The sequence below is a fragment of the Falco punctatus genome, assembly GCF_963210335.1.
Source record: "Falco punctatus genome assembly, chromosome: 9".
Taxonomy (NCBI): Eukaryota; Metazoa; Chordata; class Aves; order Falconiformes; family Falconidae; genus Falco; species Falco punctatus.
In genome coordinates, this window is record NC_137589.1 from 41169321 (window position 1) to 41190209 (window position 20889).

General features: G+C 48.3%; 1 long non-coding RNA gene across 1 annotated transcript in view; it reads left to right on the forward strand.

The window, feature by feature from the left end:
• The window catches only part of LOC308069151, a 132767-nt gene that overhangs the window by 39216 nt on the left and 72662 nt on the right, over positions 1-20889 (forward strand). The gene's annotated exons all lie outside the window — the stretch shown is intronic.

Consider the following 20889-nt stretch of genomic DNA (forward strand, 5'->3'; position numbering starts at 1 on the left):
ATATTCTTGTGTCCCTGTCGGTTCAGTAGGGCTTTGGTAGTTTCCATGTGGGAAAATAGATTTAGTAGGAAGGGCTTGAAAAAGACGATGGGTAATACACCAAGCCCTGCGTGATTAAGACAGATTCGTTTTTTTTACCAGCCTCCCAACACTGCACCAGACTGAAAGTGTACCACTTAAATACAGTTTGTGAAGGTACAGCTCAGACTTTGCCTGCTCCCTGTATGCAGCAAAGGGTGTGCATTACCCCTGGCTCCCTGGAAAGTGTGTTGGGACTCCAGTTCAAAACTGGCTTTCCAGTCTTCCTCTTGCCTGGCCAGAGGATCCTCTTCTCCAGCAGGACCTGAGAAGGTGGGCCTGTACGTGTCAGCCACCAAGGAACTCAGCCGCAGTGCTAGATCCTAAAGCCAACCGCTGTTCCCTGTTGACAAGCTGGCCAGGGTCTGGTGCATGGCAAAGCTCTGCTATTCCGTTCCTTGTTTAGATTCCCTCATCCAACTTTCCTGCTAGTACAGTGTTAGATGGAGCCCTGAGTAAATGAATCTGTTTTGGGTGGTTGCTAATTAATTGGCTAATTATTAGGCTGACTGATGGTTTAGTTGATGATTCAGTGGTTGCTGGTAGCTTCATCATACGGGTAAAAGCATCCTTCATGTGTTTCCCAGGGAATGGAGCGAATACCAGGCTGGGAACCAGGAGTTTCTTCTAGCTCTTCCTGTGCCCTGGTTGGGTTTTGTAGCCTGGGATAAAGCTTTTTGCCTCAGTTTCCCCAAGTGGTAAGTAAGTGTTCATAGCTCATTGGACTGTTATGGACATTAATTAGTTCCCACTTGTTAAGGGTTATTTGAAAATGTAAAATGCAATTATCTATTACCTAAGTAACGGGCTGGTTTTCTGGCTGGCAGGATGGCTAGCAAATTGGTGAGTTACTTAACTAGCTTGATTAATGACCTGGTGCCGTTTACAATAGGAGCAAAATGACAGTAGGATGGTTCTTTTTGGCAATATGGAGCTATGTGGTTTTTTTCCCCCTGAGATAATGAATGGTAGGAACGCCTTAATTCAGTATAATAAATTTAGATCAAAAATCAGTGCAAGGCTAAATTATAGTTTAGGGTTCCGTTTTGGAATCGGTTATCATTCAGATGGAAGTGCTTCCTCGCAACAAGTTTTGGCCCAGGTGAGGTGAGCCTGAGTAAATGGCAGACGTGGTGAGTTGTTAACACGGTGACGAGCTGCCGGGCCGGGGGCCGGGATGGCGACCCCCCCGGCGGGGGGCCGGGGTGGGCGGGGGGCCGGGGTGGGGGGGGGCGGAGTGGGGGGGCCGGGATGGCGACCCCCCGGCGGGGCCCGGGCCGCTGCCCCCGGCGGGCGCGGCGCTGCTGTCCGCGGTGCTGAAGGCGCCGCCGCCGGGCTCGGGCTGCGCGGGCCACCCCCGCCGCTGCCGGGCCGGTGGGCAACGGCGGGGCGGCGGAGCCGGGCCTCGGCCGCGGGGCGAGCTCCGCAGTGGCCAGCAGGGCCAGAAGGAGCGGCCGGTCCCGCTGCTGCGACGCGTGGGCGAGCGGAGTGGGGCGCCGGGAGGAGTGGAGAGCGGTGCCCTGTGCGCTTTCTGGGGGTCTGTAACATCACCGCGTGAAAGAGCCCGTGGTCTGGCAAGACCCGCTGGCTGCAACCTTCGCTGAGATCCAAGCAAAATCAGGCTGGGATTCAGGAGATATTTGGGGTGAATCGGCCCTGAGCTGGAGTGTTCACCCATCCCTGCTCTTGTGGGAAAGGCAATTCTGGGACTTTCTCATCAGCTCCACAAGCCACTGCTGCTTCAATCAGTGCAAATCTCTTCTGCTACAAGGGAGACCAAAAGTGCCAGTTGTTGGTAGGATCTGCCCTTCCTGCCCTATCCCTTGGTAGGATCCAAATGTCCTATTATTGACCCCTGTTTTCTGTTCCTTACCATTTTGTCAAATATTAACTGCACATCTCAGGTCTTGCAGGCTAGGTGTTTGCTCAGTTGAAGTTGTACATTTATTACCTAATTTATATCTTCTGGAAAAAATAATTTAAAAACAATGTCATATTTGTTTTTCTGAGCAGAACTAGCATTCCATGCTCTGGGTCACAGTGCTGGAATTTGATGAGGATAGCTTTATTCAGGAGATCTTTAGCCTGTACCTCTGCTCCCAAGGAAAGATTACAGTTATCCAGGCAATTCTGTCAGATGTTTAAAACATCCTTAGAAGCCTCCAGTGAAGTCATCCTCCTTTCTCCGGGCAAATATATTGCAGCGCGAACTCCTCTAATATTCTTTCCAGTGACCAAAGTAAATCCTTTCTTGTTGCAATTTAAGCCTGTAACCTCTTTCTGTATCTGTCAGTGACATGGAAGAAAATTATTCCTTCCCTCTTTCACCTGTTAGTAAACTGCTGCCATGTCTCTCCTCAATCTTTTCTTTCAACAAAACAATTCCAGTTCTTTTGGTCTTCCATCTCATCTTCACAGATGTCTGATCATTTGTTCCCCGCTTCTGAGGGCTCGGAGTCCTCAGTAAGTTTGCGTATTTCTTAAATTGCCCCATATGGAAAGCGGCCCACCAGAGGAAGCCTTTCTGGGATAGATTATAGTGGGAAGAGTAATTCACATGTCTTGCAAAGGACGCTGCTGTTCATAATCCTGGTGTGGCAGCTGCTTTTTTTTTCCTGAAAAGCTTGACATAGTTGACTCATGGCTGTGATTCATCATCACTCCAAGATACTTTTCTGCAAATCTGCTGCTTCCTGAATTGTGTTTGCACAGCCAATTATTCTTGACAGTGTGGTGCCTGGTCTTTTTTCTTTTGATTTGGATTTGGGGCAGGGGGAAGTATGTAGTTTTCTAATGTGTTAGAAAAGCAAGCTAAGTCTTCTTTCATCTCTTCCACAGAATAGTCACAGTAGTATTAAAAGAGCATTTACCACATTGCAGTCAGCATTAGTGAAGATCTGGTAACTTCTGCCAGACATCTTTGTCTGTATTCCTTATAGACAAGTTTTCGGTTACAAACATTTTAAATAGCATTCCTGTCTTCTCTGCTGCTCAACCTGGATATGCTCAGGAGTGAGTGGAGCAGAGTGAAAGATTTTCCCTGTTGCCTCTGCCTCTTTACTTACTGAACCTGCAACGAGTCAGGGTCTGGTGAAGAAATGCTCATTGCATGGTTATTGAAAGGGGAGTTCCAAAGAGATGTTGGATGAAACACTTTTCCCCAGTAATAATTCACTGATTTTTAGGGTCATGCTTCCCCCTGCTTTATCTTGAGGTGTGGCTCTGAGTCACAGATGTTATTGCTGAACATAATGGGAACAGTGGTGCTTGCACAGAGTGAGCTAAGTGCACTTGAAAACATAAAGGGTTTCCAAAGCAAATCAGATGCCTTTGGATCCTCATTCCTGTGTGACTCAGTCTCTTGTCTCTAGAATGGAAGTACAAGTCCCGTTTTTGGAAGTGGTTTCAAATCAGGAAAGCACTCAGCCACTCTTGTGAAAAAAAATCCACAGGAGGAAGAAATGTACAGTTCTGTCTTCAGAAAAAGGTTTGCAATGTAAGTATAGTGCATAGAACCCGACAGTGAACAAAGAGAAAATGAAATAATGGCAGAGTCACTTATTTTAAGGGAAGACCTACAAGGGGAGTCCTAGAATCAGGAGCCATTTCCTTGGAAATATAGTCGAGATTGTGTAATTTAAACTGATAACATAATGCAATGTGTATTTAGGGGCTTTAACACTACAACGCAGTTTTAATTCTGGCATTTGCATCCTTTTGGTTCCTTGGCTTTGCACTTCAGGCAGGATCTGTTAATGCTGCAGGCAGTGATATGTGTGTGTGTGCGTGTGTGCATAGTGGAGGAGAAACTGCGTTTAGTTGCCAGAAAAACTAATTTGGACTCCACTGGAGCTGCGAAATGCTGCTCACCCTCTTGTATTATGGGAATGTCTAGGGAATGAGGGAAAGTCTCAGGAAGCCCTGTGTGGTTTATTATTTTTCAAATTTTGTCAGAAGAAAAGGTGAATTGAAATGTAATCTTTGAATAACATAAAAAAGGAGAAGGGTTTTAATGCTTTTGTCATCCCCCTCCCTTCCCCTTCTTTCAGTTCTGGAGCTGATTTAGAACTGGTTGGATACATTTACTTGGTGCAAATGACCCACTGCCAGCAAAAACCTTCTAATTTTCTCTTCTTCCCAGAAATCAGCTCCACTGTGGTGTCCTGCTGGTAGCTGTGATGATGCATCGCAAGTTTGGTGGAGTCTGTTTCTCACCCATGATAAGAAATGTCTTTTTTTAATACAGGCTGAGGGAATGTATTTTTCTCATGAGCCCTTTGTTAGCTAAGGGCTAATGAGTTTGGGCTGGTGGGATCTTCTGTAACATGTTGATGACTGGTGAAGGCGAGCAGTGTGATATGGCTGATTTCAGGGAGTCGTGAAGTGAGACAGGAGCAAAGTGAAAGGTGGGAAGCCAGGAGGAAGGGCTTGGGGACAAACTGAGAAAAGATGAAGAAGAAAGGAGAGCAGAAGCACACTTGACACATGATTCAGGTCCCTAATGATAGTATTGGCTAATCTAAATGCTCAGCATTGGTGCACAAAGCTGTGATCAAGCTTCTTCTGATCTTTAGCAGGAATAGAAAATGTAGGACATGAGGATCTCTGGACTCTGGGAACACCAGAACAGGAGGGGGGTGGCATGTATTGCTTTTCGTGTTTCACAGGTGCCCATGTGGTCTCCCATAATGCCAAGAACAAGTTAAGTCTTGCTAATCTGCTTGCTGGAGTGAACGCAAGGACATGTTTGATTGAGCTTGACAGGCGTGACCCTGGCTTTTCCTTGAAAGGCAGCTATGTCTGAATGGCTGGGCCATACCAGGCCATGCCAGACCAACACAGCCAGGGGAGCCAGAAGTATGCAGAAATGCTCTTACCGCTTCAGAGAGGAACTTGCATCAGCCATATCTTACCTATATCCTAGCTATATTTTCAGCTGTGTAGTCTCTGCTACTGTGTGCACTGGAAGTGACCACGCAGTCATCTACTTTCATCTTCCTCAGTTTCTTTCCTCAGTTACACTTGTCTAGGAACTAGCCTCCCATTCTTTATTCCTAGTCTTAGTTTTCTCTAGCTCTGTTCAGTTGGGTTTATCCTAACTAAAGGTCATGCCTGTACAAGTAGGCATTTGTAAGTAGCCTTCATAATGGTCGGAAATATTTCAAGTGAATATTTTTCCTTTTTGATTGTGTTTATTTACTGTACAACACATCACAGGAATTATTGATTGTGATGATCTACATGACTCTGGTGAACAGAGATGGTCAAAAATATTCAAAGAAAAGCAGAAATGACATTGCTGCCTTCATAGAAATATTCCCACTCTCCCAGCAACTCTGCTCATGAAATCTGGCTGTGTACCATCCCACACTGTTGGTTGTGCAGGACGAAGCTTTCTTATTGCTATGGGACGGTCATCTGTCCCCACATTTGTATGTTGCAAGAGCATGTGGTCCCTTGCTCTCTTCCCCTGCATTGCCCTGAACCACAAAGAACCAGGACGGTGTCCCTAAAGCATGAACATGGAGAGATCTGTTCTTTGAAAAGCCCTTGAATGTTTCATCTTTACTCAGAGAATTCTTGGTGATCTATATCCAGTATCAAGGTTGTGATCAGCATTAAGTGTTTTAAAAGCCATGGAAACGTTTGTCCTGATCCTGCCAGATGTTTAGTCTTCTGTGCTGGTGGGTGACTGCACAGCCTGAGATTGGGTCCTGTGTTTGAGTAAGGTGTTTAGTCCAGGAGAAGAAACATTGATGTCGTCTTCCAGGAAAAATGTTACCCCCATCTGGTAACGGGAACTGTTGGTGAAGATGGCCATACTGATTTGGCGCCTACACTGAAGAGATGAGGCTGGGCTGTGGTTTTTGTGCCTCAGAATGCCCAGATTTTTTCAGTTGGCAGTCACAGACACGTGCTGAGAACATGATTGCCAGGGTAAGCTGGAAAGAAAGCAAGCCTTTAAAAACCTGGTATGGAGACGACTTCTTTCTGTGCCTACAAATATGGCCACTTCCAGCTTTCCATTTGGATCCTAGAGCTGCTAAGTGGCGTTTGTCCACCAGAGGGCATGTGGGCCATTTTCTCCTCCTGAACACACAAAAAAAAAGCAAAAGAGAAAGGTTTCCAAAGTAAATGCCCTTCCAAAGCAGGACCCTGCCACTGGCTGCCTTGGCCGTTGCCATTGCAGCTGGGATGTGGAAGCAGTGCATGGGCAGCTGAGCTGGCAGCAGGAGTGGAGCTGATGTGACTCTGTGCCACTACTGCAGAGCCATCTCGACGTGATGCGTGGTTCTGCCTATGTGAAGGGTTAAATGTAAGTCTTTATGGTGCCATGACTTTATGGTTCCCTAGACTTGCATTTCAGTCCTCTGTATGTGCACACGTGTGTATATGCATGCATGAGATACACACACATGCACATGTACACACCCACATTTGCTCACACAAGTATCTGTATCCACACAGGCCCACTCTATAGCTTGCAAAGTAAATTAGACTTAAATGACTCTTTGGAAACAAAATAAATCAAATAGCATAATAGTACCATCTTTTTATCTCATTTGTTCCCATACAATTAGTAGTTTTACTGCCATGTTGTGACAGGTGACTGTGTTTGACCTTTGCCGCTTGGGTGGTTGGCTGGTGCTCAAACTAATGAAGACCCTTAATGGATTGGCTTTTGTGAGGCTGTGAGCGGTGGGGTTAAAGAGAAAATGGTGCCTTAGACAGAGTCCAGAGAAGATCCTTCAATTAAACCTGAAGTCTATTAGCAAAGAAATATTGAGGAGGTTGAGAGTTAGCAATGATTTAACCAGCAAGTCTTCCTTGTGAGTCGTTAAAATAAGAAAAAAAAAATATCTCCCTCGTTATTTATTGTTGAGTGTGTGGTTGGACTCCCATCCTCTTGGGTGAGAGGGTAGGAGCAGAGTCGTTGGCTTGGAGAGGCTGGGGCTACTGGTCCAAGTTTGTTATCCCCTTGGCTCCCACACAGCCCACTTGCCTTGGACAAAGAGTGAGGAAAAATGAAGCAACGGCAGGAACAAATGAAGAGTGATGCTGGGGAAGATAAAACCAGATCTCTTGGATAAATAAGACTTTTTGGAACTTAATTGTTTTTCACGATGTAAATAAATTACAGTGAAAGAAAAGGAGAACCGGCAGCTTCTGGGCAGTGAGTCAGAGGGTAGTGCTGAGCTGCTGAGGGTGAGTAATAAACAGGAGTGGAGGGAGGCTGGTGCAGGACAGGCAGGGGCAGGCCAGAGCGGCACAAACAGACACGGCAAGGAGCGTTAGGTGCAGGGAGCCAAGGGATGGCCGAGCTGTGAGAGCACTGGAGGGGCTGGGCCTGATTATGGCAAAGGGCCATGGGGCCATTCTCCTGCTGCGTTAGATGCTTCAACAAAATCATGCACGTGGCAGATACAACCTGCCTGCTGCTCCACGGGATCTCCTCCTGCTCCCAATGGCTAATGAGCTGGCTCCTGTCTCTTTCTGTTAGCTTCAGTGTCAGAACCTGAGCATTTTCCATTCCTCCCAGGCAGCCTTCCTTCCTTCCTTTTGTTTTCAAGAGTCGCTTAACTTTCAGCCTGAGCAGTATCTTGCTGCAGTGTCCACGATCTTGAGCAGAGCCAGGGCTGTCTGCCCCTCGCTGGTCCTTTGGGCTGTGCACTGTCCTGTGGTCGAGAGGTGGGAGATGGGAAGGATCTGATGAGGGAAACCATGAAGCTGACTGTGCTGGGTGGAGAGACCTACCTTCCCACTAGTCAGCCAACATCTCACTGTTGTTGGGGTGTCCTAGAGACTGCTGGCATAGCTGAGGCTTTCATCGCCACATGCTTCCCCTGCCTGCGCACCCGATGTAGTGCGTGTGTCAGCCAGCCAGGCAGTGGCTGAGGTGGGACAGGAGGGAATGGTGTCCTGGGTCCTGACGTGCCTCCTTCACGCTGGCCTGTGCAGGGGCTGGTTCTGCATCTCTGTGCCGACCTCTTTCTTCTCTGCCCTGGGCTACACCCCTGCAGATGGGCCACGTAGGTAGAAAGCAGTTTGTTCCCAGCAAGTGTGTTTGCTCTGTGCTTCTCCCTTTATCTCAGGGTGGTATTTTTTTGAACATGCACTTTTTGAACAGTGTTTTTTGCAGTTTTTTCTGCCCCTGCTGCTCTTCCCAGTGCAGAGGCCTTTCCTGGTGGATCCATGAGTGCCTGCACGTGAGGTCGAGCTGAGCAGTCATGCTTGGATTGGAACTGCACCCAGAATGAGACCAAACCAGACACTCCCCCTTACTGGGATGATAGAATACCTTTTGAAGGTAAAAAGCGGGGAAAAGTGAAAAGCAAAGAAAAAAGGCAAAATGCCTCAGTGGGCAGGGAATGGGACTCTCTTTGGAGCCTCTGGTTGTGCCTCAGAGATGTGAAGGGAACAAAGTTGGAGGGAGCCCAGACTGCTTGATGCTTACACAGGGGCAGTGGGGTTTGCCAGGTCTGCAGCCTTTTCTGGCTAGGGCAAAGGAGAGGTTTCACTCCGGTTCAGCTGAGCTGTCACACGGCTGTGGAACGCCTCGGCTGTAGTGCCCAGCTGTTCCTCTTCCTGGGTCGTCCCACCCCTGCACCCTCAGACAGCACTATAGAACTGAACGCCCTGCTCCAGAGCTCCTCTGGCGCCATGGCGGGCCCTCGGAGTGGGGCTGCAGGACTGCCAGAGGCTTCGCTCTCTCTTCCTCTCTGCATCTGTCTGATGTTTCACTCCTTCCCCACAGAGCAATTCCTTCCTTTCACTCGCACAGTCCCTCTTTCTGTCTTTTTCTTTTCTCTCACTCTTAGACACGTGCCTCCCCCCTCCTACCTCCCCCTACTTTGGGGATAATTTAACATGTTACACACTAACTTTCCAGTAATGGCACTCCAGCTTTTTGAAATTCTGCTTCCCTGTTTTATGGCTGGGCCTCTAATGGTTATCTCGCAGCCCTGCCTCTGGCAATCATGTAAGGAATAAATAGAAGCTGACACAGTAATTTACTTAAATCTTCTCCACACTTTTGCAGCATTTTCCTCCAGAGGATACCCCCGAAACAACAATTATTTGAAATGTCACGCGTTCCTGCCCCTAGGCTACCGACAAATGAACATTAAATCTATTAACAACAAAAAAAATTAAATGTTTACTTTTCTGCGAAGGTAAAGGAGAAGCTGGAGAGAGGGAGGGATGTCTCCAATAAATTTCTTCTCAATAATAAAGAGGTGTAGTTAATGTTCTCTCTAAGCAGAGTCAGCTTGCAGCCCACATCCTATGAGGACAGAGATGTGATGCCACCGTACTGCCACACAGACATACCAGGGCAGCTCTGATTGCCTCGTTTTTCCAGGCCAGGGAGCTCAGTTTTAGGTTGGTATTTTTGTGGATTAAGTAAGATGTGTGGTGGGCCAGCAGCTGTGAACAGGGTGGTCCCAGCTCTCAGCCCATCTGGCTGCTAGTGCGTGCTATGGGGGCTGGAGCGGTAGGAGAGGAAGCATTACCCTGTTGCCAAAGGGAGGTGAAGAGTATAACTCATCCCTTTTACAGAAAGGAAACCTGAGTGTTTTGGAGATCTGCCCCTGCCTCCTGTAGAAGAAAGTCTAAGCTGGAAGTGGGGCCCAGCTTCTCTTTTTTGTCCTGTGCTCCTGTCCCTTCATTCAACTTTGCTGAACATTGGTAAACATAGGTACTGGGGGTGGGACCACGTGAAGGTGGGCTCAGCCGTGCCTATAGGTCCTGGTGGAAGCTGGTGGGAATCTGGGGAGTCACTTGCATCCACTTGCTGTGGATGAAAGTTCACATAAGGATCTGGGCAAAACAGGCTTAGGGACCAGACCTAAAGCACGGGGAACCATTTTCTGTGCTGCAGAGGGGAAGTTTTCCATCCCTGGACGTGTTTGAAAATGCATAGATGCAGTGCTTTGGGACATGGGTTAGTGATGGACTTGGCAGTGCTGGGTTAATGATTGGATTTGATGATCTTAAAGGTCTTTTCCAACCCAAATGATTCTATAAGTTTAGGTCCAGAGCAGGTTAGAGGCTCACCAAGATACAGCAGCAGAAATGGAAGGAAGTATCCTAGCTCTACCCTGATCATTTCATACTCTCTTACTAGGACTGTCCCACTACTTGAACTTTCAAGTTTATGGATACTTTGGAAAATGTTCCCTGTCCATTGATTCAGCATAAGACTCTCTCGGGAGCCGTTGTGTTTATACAGCCAGGAATCTAGCCCTATTTCTTTGAAATCCTCTGGCTGTCTGAGTTTGGCGAATGGTTGGATTCTAAAGGAACCAAAAGGACCACACGTATTTTTGTGAATGAACTTGTGAAGGAAAATTTCTCATCTGATGTTGAATGCTGCAGACCCCATAGAAAAAATTGCTTCATTTTCCCTTCTTTTCAGCAAAAGAAGATTGGGTGTAACCTCAGACACCTTGGAGAGGGAGGCACCTCTGACATGGTATATGAACCAGTTGTTGATATGGAGTGTGAACAGAGACCTGTTACCCACCCTTTGAAGGAGGACACATGAATATCTGACCAGCCTCCTATTCCTTTGTGTGAAATGGCCAGGCACTTTAAACTTTGCTGTCACCACAGATCATTGTATCACCAGGCAAGTATGCTAGGATGTGTCTGTCTTTTTTTCCCAGCAGGTTGGGGCCACACTTCCTTGCCACTGGTTCTGACACTCAGAGCAGCGGTGGAGACATCTAGTAGATCTGCAGCATTCAAGTCCCAGAGGAGCTTGCTGTCCCAGTTGTAGTCCATTTCTTCACTGCTGTTCCGTGTAAGCGGTCCCAGTCCACCTACTAAGGTGGCTGATGATACATGGATGCTCAGTCAGGCATCTACAACACTAGAGTGCTCTTGAACTGTGATCGCTTTGTATCAGTGGGGGATGGTGCTCCTGGGATGGTGTCTGACTGGGAGAACACAAGGTGCCTCCTGGAGTCCTGCTGGCGCAGGCCTGTGCCCTCACAGGGTAGTTTGTACAGCCAGGGCATTCAGAGCTGGGACAAGGCTTCCACGTCCCATGGCTCCCCTTGTTGTTTTGTTGCTACCTGCTATGGTTCTTTAAGGAACATGAAGTTCATCTTTCAGGTGTGTAATATATGTATGTGTCTGGAAGGAGTGAGTTCGTTCTTTACCAACAGCCCTGTTGACATCCAAGGGTGTTTCAGAAGAGGAAAGTAGCTCATCTGGTTTAGCTCTGGAGGAGCAGCTGCTTAGGGCTCTTCTCAGACCTGGTGCAAATTCTTTGCCTGTTTTCTTGCCCCTGCCAGGGCTGTGCATGGAGAACATGTCCTTTCTCATCCAGAGAGAAGGGTTTGTGTGAGGTTTTTCTGGGGTTTCCCATTTACTTTCTGAAACAATCTATCCCTTTGATGGAAAGGGATGTCTTCTTCCCCACTCCAGATTCAGCTAAGTGCCTGAGGTTCAATGATGCATGAAGAGCAAGGTAAATATTACACCCATGATCAGACAGCTCCACAACATAGATACTCCATATGGTAGACCACACAGCTAACAATGCACAAAGCACAGGGGTCTGACTTGGTCTTAGCGCAGGCCTCAAAGTTTACTGTATATTCTGGAGTATATACCACAGGTGAAGTCATCTCAGTATTGCAATGAGTTGGTTTAGATGCGCTGCCAGCCAGGAGTCTAAGCACCGTAGCACATTCCTGAGTTATCAACGCATAGAAACACAGTTATGTGGTGTAATATATTGGGATCGATTCTTAATATGTAGTATCAATACAAACCAGTGTCTGCCATTATAAATTGCAGGGCCTTGAATACCTCTGACCCTATTGCTTAGAAAAAAAAAGGCAGCAGGAAATTGGGAAGAGGATTCACCAAACTACTTTGCATTAAGTTTTATTAAACTTCCTCCTCTAACGTCTCCGCTTTGATCTCTTCTCTGCCCAGATTCAGATCCTAGCTCCTGATTTCCACCAAGGTATGCAGGGAAGCTGGGTGCCTGCACATGATTTTTTTTCTTTTTTTTTTTTTTTTTTCCTTAAGCTTTGTAGCTCGTTCTTGTGCTCTCAATTCCGGATAATGCTGGATCCCTTTTATCCAGCCCCTCCTCTCGCCCTTTCAAGTGAAAAGGCGACTCCTGTGCCCCCCCATCAAAGTTAAAGGGAGGCTTTAGAGAGGAAGGCTCAGCACGCTGGGGCTCTTGAGCTGTGTTTAATCTCTTTTCCCGTTCCTGTGTGCCTCTGTGGCTTCCCTGCCAGTTTCTTTGTTGCTGAGTTTCTCATTTCCTTTTATTTGTGTGTGCGGGAGGTTGCCAGGCTCACTGGAATGCAGCTGAAGTCATCTTGGGGGGACGTGGCTCAGCCCCTGTCCAGTTATACCGACCTGCCTCACCCACCCTGGGCAGGCTGGGGTGGGCTGGCCGGGTGCAGGGCAGGAGAGGTGCCCACCTCGCTGGCACAGGGGTGGCGTGTCCAGCACCTCGCAGGGTGCAGGGGAGGAGGGAGGTAGGAGGTAGGGGGAAAGGGAATGGAGAGCACCTTGACCTCTGGGCCGCTGTCCTGCCTGGGGAAGGGGATCGGAGATGAGTGGAGCCTTTGGCAGGGGAGGGGGACCTGGTCCGTCTCGGCTTCTGCCTAACCTCAGCTGACCTCAGTGCTGTGCCCCAGTTCCTGGCCACGGCCACCCTGCTCTGCCGAGTGACACTGGGCTGAAGGTGTGGCCTTTGGGTGTATGCTGGGATTTGTTCCCAGGAACAATATGGGCTGTATTAGGCTCCAGAGGGAGACAGCTTGAACAGGACTGGTCCATCGTGAATGTTGCTCCAGAGCTGGACATGGCTCTGGGGAATGTGTTGGTCTTAACGTGTCAATAGAGACTGAGTTTATGTTCGTGCTATTTGCTGTTCCTTCATCATGAAGGTTCTTCAGTGGAAGACACAGCATGATTCTCAGCCAGCCTCCAGCTGGTGTCCGTAACGGGAGGGTGACTGCTGGATCTGCCGATACCTCACCCCCTCTGTGACTTTTTTGTGGGTTGTGGTCCTCAATGCGCAGCGATGTGTATCGCCCCTCGACTGCAGGGTTTAGACTGAGCCAGACCTCTCGTAGCTTGCTTGCATGTTGGGCCTTCCTCCTCCATCCCTTGCAGCATCCAGGCTTTGATTTGCAGCTGTCACTGCATCGCCCTTCTTGTGCTGGCGTGGCCAGCCCCCTCAGTGCAGAGCAGCAGGGCTTCCCACAGTCAGAATGTGGCCGGCGTTCTGCTCGTTCCCTCCCGACTGGCTTCTTGCATGCAAGGCAAAGCTCCGCTGGCCTTTTCCTGTCACCTTCCAGAGCACCAGAGTTTCGGTTCCAAGGGACACCTCAGCAGCTTTGCTCTTTCACTCCAGTTCATTTAATACTTACATGTTTCTGGGACTGATTTGGGCTCAGGCGTAACACTGAACCCAAGTGCCCTAACAGAGCTGTTTCGTACAGATGTGCGTACTGCTTTTTCAGGTTTCCTGGTCCTTGCGTGATTTCACCTGAATTCCTGGTAGAGCTTGGCAAAGGCTTTGTCAGGGGTCCAAGTACACTGATGGACCTTACTCGTCCTGAGAGTCTCATGTGGGACCTCCACCCACACGCCCCACTCATAGGCCCAGGGGCTCAGTTTGAGCTTGTCGCTGGGCCTTCAGTCTCTGATGGTGTAATGCTGGAGGAGTGGCTGTCCGTGGATCAGCCGCTGTTGTACCTGCTGTGGATCTTGTTAGTCCAGACCCTGGTGCATGCGCTGACTTCCCAGCTTGACCTTGCTCCTGCCTTGTTGCTGTGGTATGTGACGTGCTGAAAGTAGGGGTTCCTCACTAGATGAGAGTTCCCAGTGGAAAGGACAGCAAGCTGTGTGATGGTTTTGCTTACGATGGGTGTGGAAGGTCTAGAACTGGGGATTTGCTGTGTAGCAGTCTGCAGCAGTTCTGGTTGGGGCTGTCCCATTGTGCAGAGCTGAAATCAGTTAAGTTTTGCTGTTATTTTCTGCTCATGGGCACTGAGAGCAACAGTGATGGCAAGGACCTTGTCCTGGCATGGTCTCCAGCAGCTAGCATGTTCCTTTTTGATTCTTTTGAAGGTCTGGTTAGGGAACGCAGAGCCTGCAGTTCTGCAGTGCTTCAGTGGTTCCATATTGTTCTCCTATGGTTTGCATTTTCCTGGTTTCCTTTGTACTGGGCAAGTTCTGTGGAAGAAAGGTGGTCTTTCCAGTTGGTGTTTATATGGAGACTCTCTAAAGATGTTTTTATCATTTCACAGTGATTCAGGAGACAAATCTGGAGAGGAATCTTGGTCCAGACTAATCCATATACTAGATCAGGTCCATTGAAATATTTCTTGGGTTTTGTGGTGTTTTTTGGTTTTTTTTTTTGTTGGTTTTTTTTGTTTGTTTGTTTTTTTAATTGGCAAATTTTACCTTTTTCTTCTGTATTATAAGTCTTCCAAAAATCCACTGACATTTTGACTTGAGAAAAACATCTACTGGAAAAAGGGAAGAAGGGAGGGCTTGATGATTTGAGAGAATTGTGGAACTGAGTGGGAGAATTCCTTGAAGTTAGTTTCAAACCCCTGTAGATAGATGTACACCATAGGTAGGTCAAGGCAGGTAGGTAGGGACTCCCTGCTATATGTGGGTATTTATGCATAAAGGGATCCATGTACATATCTTTAAGTGTGTTTTCCCTGCCTTTTGATTTTTGGTTCTTACAAGAGCAATGGGGCCTGCTGATACTTTTGGCTGGTCCTGCTTTGTAAGGGCAGAATGTGTTGCCTGGTTTCTCAAAGTCTCAACAGACCTGTCTTCTGTGGCTGTGAGTGGTTACTGTTGTGCTGTACAGACCAGAGCTGTTAGGCTTGTGGACCCTATGGCTACCAGCCAACATGCCACTGGCCCGGTATCTGCCAAATCTCCCTGCTGCTTTGTTCAGGGAGCATTTGTGCTGCCATTGTCTCTGTTCCCTCTGGACAGGCCCATGGAGTTGTGCAACTCCGCATTTATGTAGTATCTACCTGGACGTAATTGTTTTGGCTTTGCACCTAGAACAGTCTGTCAGTCTGCAACCCTGAAACTCCTGCAGGAGACCCAGAGATTGCATCACACATCAAGGGGATGACTGACTGGTAAAATCTATTGCAGTGAGCAGGGAAGAGTGTCACTTGCTGTTAATACCCATCTGTCCTTGTTGTGGTGCTGCTATTTCAACTCAGTGGTTTAAGTATTGTTGCAGAGAAGATTCCACACTTGAATTTTCCCCCTCCCAATTCTTCTGTGAAGTCAGGGTACTTCCTTGTTGTACATCTGGCAGTTCCTGAATTTTTTATGGAGGATTCCTCCAAAATTTCCAATACTTTTTAAAGTGAAAAATGTGTTTTCTTAACTAAGGTGTTGTGGAGAAAGCTTCTGATAAAGGCAGTGTCTTGTGCTAGAAACACTTGTACTCAAGTATTTTTCAAGAAGTTTCAGCTTTTACTATATCCACTTGCTGGTTTTTCTTACCAACCTCAAATCTTTTCATTCTTGGTTTTCTTCACGAGGAAGAACTGCTGTAGGATGGCAGAGCAGAAGGAAAGCACATCATCTAACCACTCTGATTCTCCCCTGCTGCTGCTTGGCATCCGCACATACTGTGTATTGCAAGAGAAAAGCCAGACCTGGAAGCAATCTGCTGAGGGTTTCAGATTTTCTCTGTTCCTCTTTTCCAGTCCATTAGGCCAGAAAGGGAATGGCAGTCAACAAGTTTTTCATCTGGAAGTGTAGTCCTGGGATTTCCCCAGATTTTTACCCCAGCTTGAGCTGAAGGCCAGTTTTCAACTATCAGTCATTCTTGGCTGAACCTCTATTCTGTCTTTTCAGAGCCGATTTCTCCCCCCTGCCCCCCTTTGCAGGACCTCCTTTGCACTCATTCAGGATGTGGTCGGATTAGGCCCCAGCACAGGTCAGGTACTTGCTCGTGCTAGTCTGGACACAGCGTGGTCCTAATCTGTGACATAATTATTCTTTGAAAAGGGAGTTTCTGCAGGGGATTAGCCTAGGCCTAATTCTGATCTGTATTTTAGTGGTTTTGATAATACAATGCAAACCAACCAGAGAGGTAGCAAGCTGGAAGAAGGTTGCAAGTCTGTGGGAGGACAGGGTTGTAACTCAAAATAGCTTGATATACTGGAGAGATAAACTAGAATCAGGGAAGTTATATTCAGTGGATGCAAAGGCTCTATGTGGCTAAGGAACGGTGGAACTGGTGCCCTGCTGAGGTGGGAGGGCAGATCTTGAGCTGGGTGCAAGTCAGTAATATTGTACCCTCGCAGTAAGGAAATGTTTGGGTCTGGAATATGTCAGTGCCAGGGTCACTGCTGAGACACAAGAGGGGTCCCCTCCTGCTCTGGTGTACTGCTGCGGGGTCTTGTCCAGTGCTGAAGGCTGCCATAGAGCTGGAAACGGTGGCTGGTGAGGAAAGGCTAAGGAAGTGCTTTATGGGGAAGTAGAGGAGAAGGCTATGGGTGTTAAAGGCTAAGTTTCCTGATGTGTGAGTGAGTGATACCACGAAGCAGGTAAACAGCCATTTCCTCTGCCCACCTGCTGTCAAGCAGAGAGAAACAGGGATCCCTAGAATGGAGGGAGACTGTGCAGTAAAACTTGCTAACTCATGGAATGTAGAAGCACTAGTAGAGATTACCATGCAGCTGCTGGGATCTTGGCTGGAGGTGTTTCAAAATATGTGACAGCCAAGGATGGTCTGGATGTATTTGTCTCTAGAGGGAGGTACCTGGGTCACTGCATTGCTTTCTCCCAGCCTACGTTTATGCCTTTCTCTCCATCCTTCTCATCTGCCTGGAAGCTGACAAGACAGTGGGAGCTTCAAAGGAATTTGTACTTTGAAGTTTTTCCTTTTTCCTAGTGGAGAACCTCTAGAATCAGCAAAAACACATAGCACATGCTATGTATTCCCCCAGCAGAAAACAAAGCTATCTATCTATCTGATGTAGAATGCTTTGAAATTTCCTGGTTGGAAGACGATTGATTGTCAGACAACTATTACACAGCACAACAGAGATTCCAGCTCCTCTTTGGTGTTGGAAAAACTAAGGATTAAACTGGCACCTCCTTGGGGAGGGATCTTTTGAGACAGGTGTCCCCTGCACAGAGGCAGGGCAGTGAGCACATGGTGCTTTCACCAGCCACCAGCTCCTGTGTTCCAGCCCGTGCCACTGGCAGCTTGGAGCTCTGCCCCTCTTTCTGCAACCCTGGCATGCGTGTGGCTCGTTAGCAGCAGCCCGGCAATCGGGAGAGCCTGCTATGGCAGCAGCTGCTTTTCCAGAGCTGTCCCATGCGCAGTGCAGCATGGAGGCTGTTTGCCAAGGTGGGGCGCTCCCTGCAACTGACTGCGACGGAGCCTGTGGGAGGGGGGCTTGGTCTTCACCCAATGCAACCAGCTGGAGTAAACTTTGCTTCCTTGCAAAGTGCTTCCACCTTGCACTCCGGCCTGCCCACCTATTGCCCTGCTCCCTGGTGTATGTGCAGCCGAGTACCAGGGAGCAGATGGAGGACGAGCCATCTGGCTTCTACCAAGCTCATTCCCAGGCTGGAGCTGGGGGAACTGCTGGAACAAAGGATGGCATCGCTTGGGAGTGCCTGGACTAGGGAGTTTGTTAGTGCTGTAGGAGTCTTAAGCTTGCTTCTGCCCAGCTCATTGGCTTCTCAGCATCAGGTTTCCCAAGCTGCAGCACTTGTGTGTGTTCCCTGATAGCTGAGCTGTGGGCTCCAGCCACGCTCCCTGTCCAGGGGACTTCTGCTGGACTCATGCAAACCACAACCTGTTTTTCCCCTCCTCGGCCCACACTGCTGCCCTTGTGGTAGGACCATGTGGGTCATGTTCCTCATGGACAGGTCATCCTGGCTTCCCCTGACATGGCCGACACAGCCAGACCCTGTGGTGCTGGCTGAGATTTTCTTGGCTCAGGTTCTGCTTCGTTCCATGCTAGCTCCACACAGCCGGGCTGCGTGGGGGTAGTCACCAGGGAACAGGGGCTGGCAGAGATGAATAGAGGATGCGAACAGTTCCCTTGGTGCCCTTTTCCCTCAGTCTTGTTTCCCTCTCAGCAGGGGGAAGCAGTCTCTGCGCGGTCCTCTGCCGATTGCATCGGGGAAAGTAATTAAAAAGAATTAAAAAGGAAGCAGAAAGGGGGTGGGGAGGAGCCCAAACCTGAACAGCCCCAAACAGTTACAAACTCAAACAAAAGAATAGCAGGGTCTTCCTGCTCAAAGCCCTGGGCCACCCTCGCCGGGCAGCAAAAGACAACAGTGCTCTCGTGGCTTACCGGAGGGGAAGGGGAGGAAGGGAGGAAAGCCTTGGCCGTATTTCTGCTGGGGTGGTGACGTGAATTGTGGGCTGGTTGGGGAAGCAGTCACCAGATTGTTCAGATGGGCAAAAAAACCCCAACAAACTGGAATTTAATTACACAAGGCTGACTCTTCCATCTGCTGAAATAGGCAATGGCTCTGCATTCTGCCTTTTGGAGATGGAACAGTGTGCGAGGTACCAATCCCAGGCAGGCAGCATCTCTCTCCCTTCCACTTTGCTCTGGGCAAGTATCAGCCTCTGTTGGCAACTGCTCTAGCTGGGGAGCAGAAGATGCAGCTCCTGGTTCCTCCTCTTCTGTCTCCAGGGAGGGCCTGAGCTCTAAGGGTACGGGTGTGTGTCTGGTCTGGGAAGATCTGGTTTATAATCCATAAAGTTTTTCCCCAAATAGTTGCCTACATTTTTGAGTTTGTCTTGAGATGTGGAAGTCTGGGCTCTTTCAGCCACTCATTTGGTCTGAATCATGACTGGATGTGACCAGTCATCTTTAAAAGGCTTGATTGATCTTTGAGTTCTGGATGAGTGCTTGCAACTTGGAATCTGTGAAACGATATGGGGGGTTGTTCTAGGACCCTCACCATCTTCACTTCCTTCAGCTTCTGCTTCAGTGCCAGCATGTACCTGCCTGAACACACCTTTCTAGGGCTCTGGGGCAAAGGCAGAAACTTTGAGACACCAGTGAGGTAATTTTTGTTGTAGTCAGTGCAGCCTGCAGGCTGGTAACGGAGGTGGTGATGGAGGGCATGGCAGAGCATGGACTCTGAAGATTAGTTGTGGAGTCTCATTCTGAAGTCCTACAGGCCACACACTTGCCTGGGTCTGACACAGTCCCTGCTTCAGGTTTGAGAAGGAACCTGAACCTCTCAGAAAGAGCAGTGGTTCCCCTGGGTTTATTTCCACATGTTGGAACTCAGCTTCAAATGATTTGGGTTTTCTCACCCAAGTACTGGCCCCAGGGAATTTCCTGGACCATTTTCCTATTAGCCCTCCTTGCTAGAGTTCCACTGAGGTAGTTTGCAGCTGCCAAGGCTTAGGCTACAACCGTTACAGTAGTCCTTAAATCTAGCGTGGTGGCTCCCCGTGAACATTGTGGATACGCACATTTACGTCTCACCTGGCATACCGCAAGCTGACACAGAACCCAAAGGGGTCCTGCTACCACTGGGGAGGTTCGGATTATATGCTGAAATTGGTTTAGCTGCTGTGCAAAGAGTGCTTTTCATTGGTGGTGCATCTAATAGCTTGCCTTAGTTTATTTACGTGTATATTCTGGCATCTACTGTGTATTAATATGGGTCTCTGCATTTATATGCCTAACTGCACTCTTCTAGGTATAATGGTGTCCATGTCATTAAAACTTGCAGGTTTATCTTTATGCAGATTACCAGTATTGGGGTAAAACATTACCAGTTGGATGCACTCACAGCTGATTTCTAGTTCAGTGGCTGATCCTGTGGAAACGTGTGGTCCCCAGACACAGGTCAGGTAAGTGTATTCAGTGGTGTGTTTCTGGGGTATGTTGTGAGGTGCAGCATTGTTAGGTTGTGCGTTGGATGCATCCCTCCCCAGGGGTGTTTCTGTGGGGTGTTTTGAAGCATTCTCTCTGAGCGTCACCATGGGGACAAGCAAGGGGAGAGAACGCAATTTGTATTTCTTACTGTTGTGTGATTGTACTCTCACAGCGCCTCGGAGTGAAGGTGCGTGATGAACTATGTACCTCTGTCCTGTATGTTTCTGTATGACAACAATATGCACGCACACATGGACTCACACACAGAGGCACACACCCTCCAGGCTCCAGTGCGTGTAGGAGAGTGTGTGTGTGTGTGTGTGAATGCTATTTAAATAAAAAAGAAAGGAAGTGAATCAGGGTCGTTTCCATTTTAATTGTAAAACAGATAAGCACTAAACACTTTGAAAAAGTAAATGACTTGAGAATAATTACTATCTATTACTCTGCATCCCAGGGGGGCAGTTGGAGGAGCCCAGATGGCTACAAAAATGGGATTTAGCAGAAAATTGAAGACATTATTCACCGTAACACATTATCAATTACCTTCATATCAATTACAATAACCTTACATTAGAAGAAGGGCCAGGAGACTATCTTCAGCCCCCAGCCTGAATAGTAATTGCACTACCCCTATGGATGTTGTGTGTGTTAGAGGGTGGGGGGCACCACAGGGTTGTGCAGGGGTTCTGGCAGCTCCCACTGCTCGTGGGGGGGAGGAGGATAATGGCTCAGGGTAGCTTTCCCTTCCCTCCCCACAGTCACCTCATGGAAGGTTTTTCTCTGTCCTGTTTGTGTGGTCTAATAGCTCGAAGGGCAGCTGATATGGCTCCTTCCAAGAAATTCTGCTTGGCTTGTCATTTGGGAAGCTCACGGTCTCAGTGCAGAGACTGCTGTTTCGCACCAGTGTCCTCTA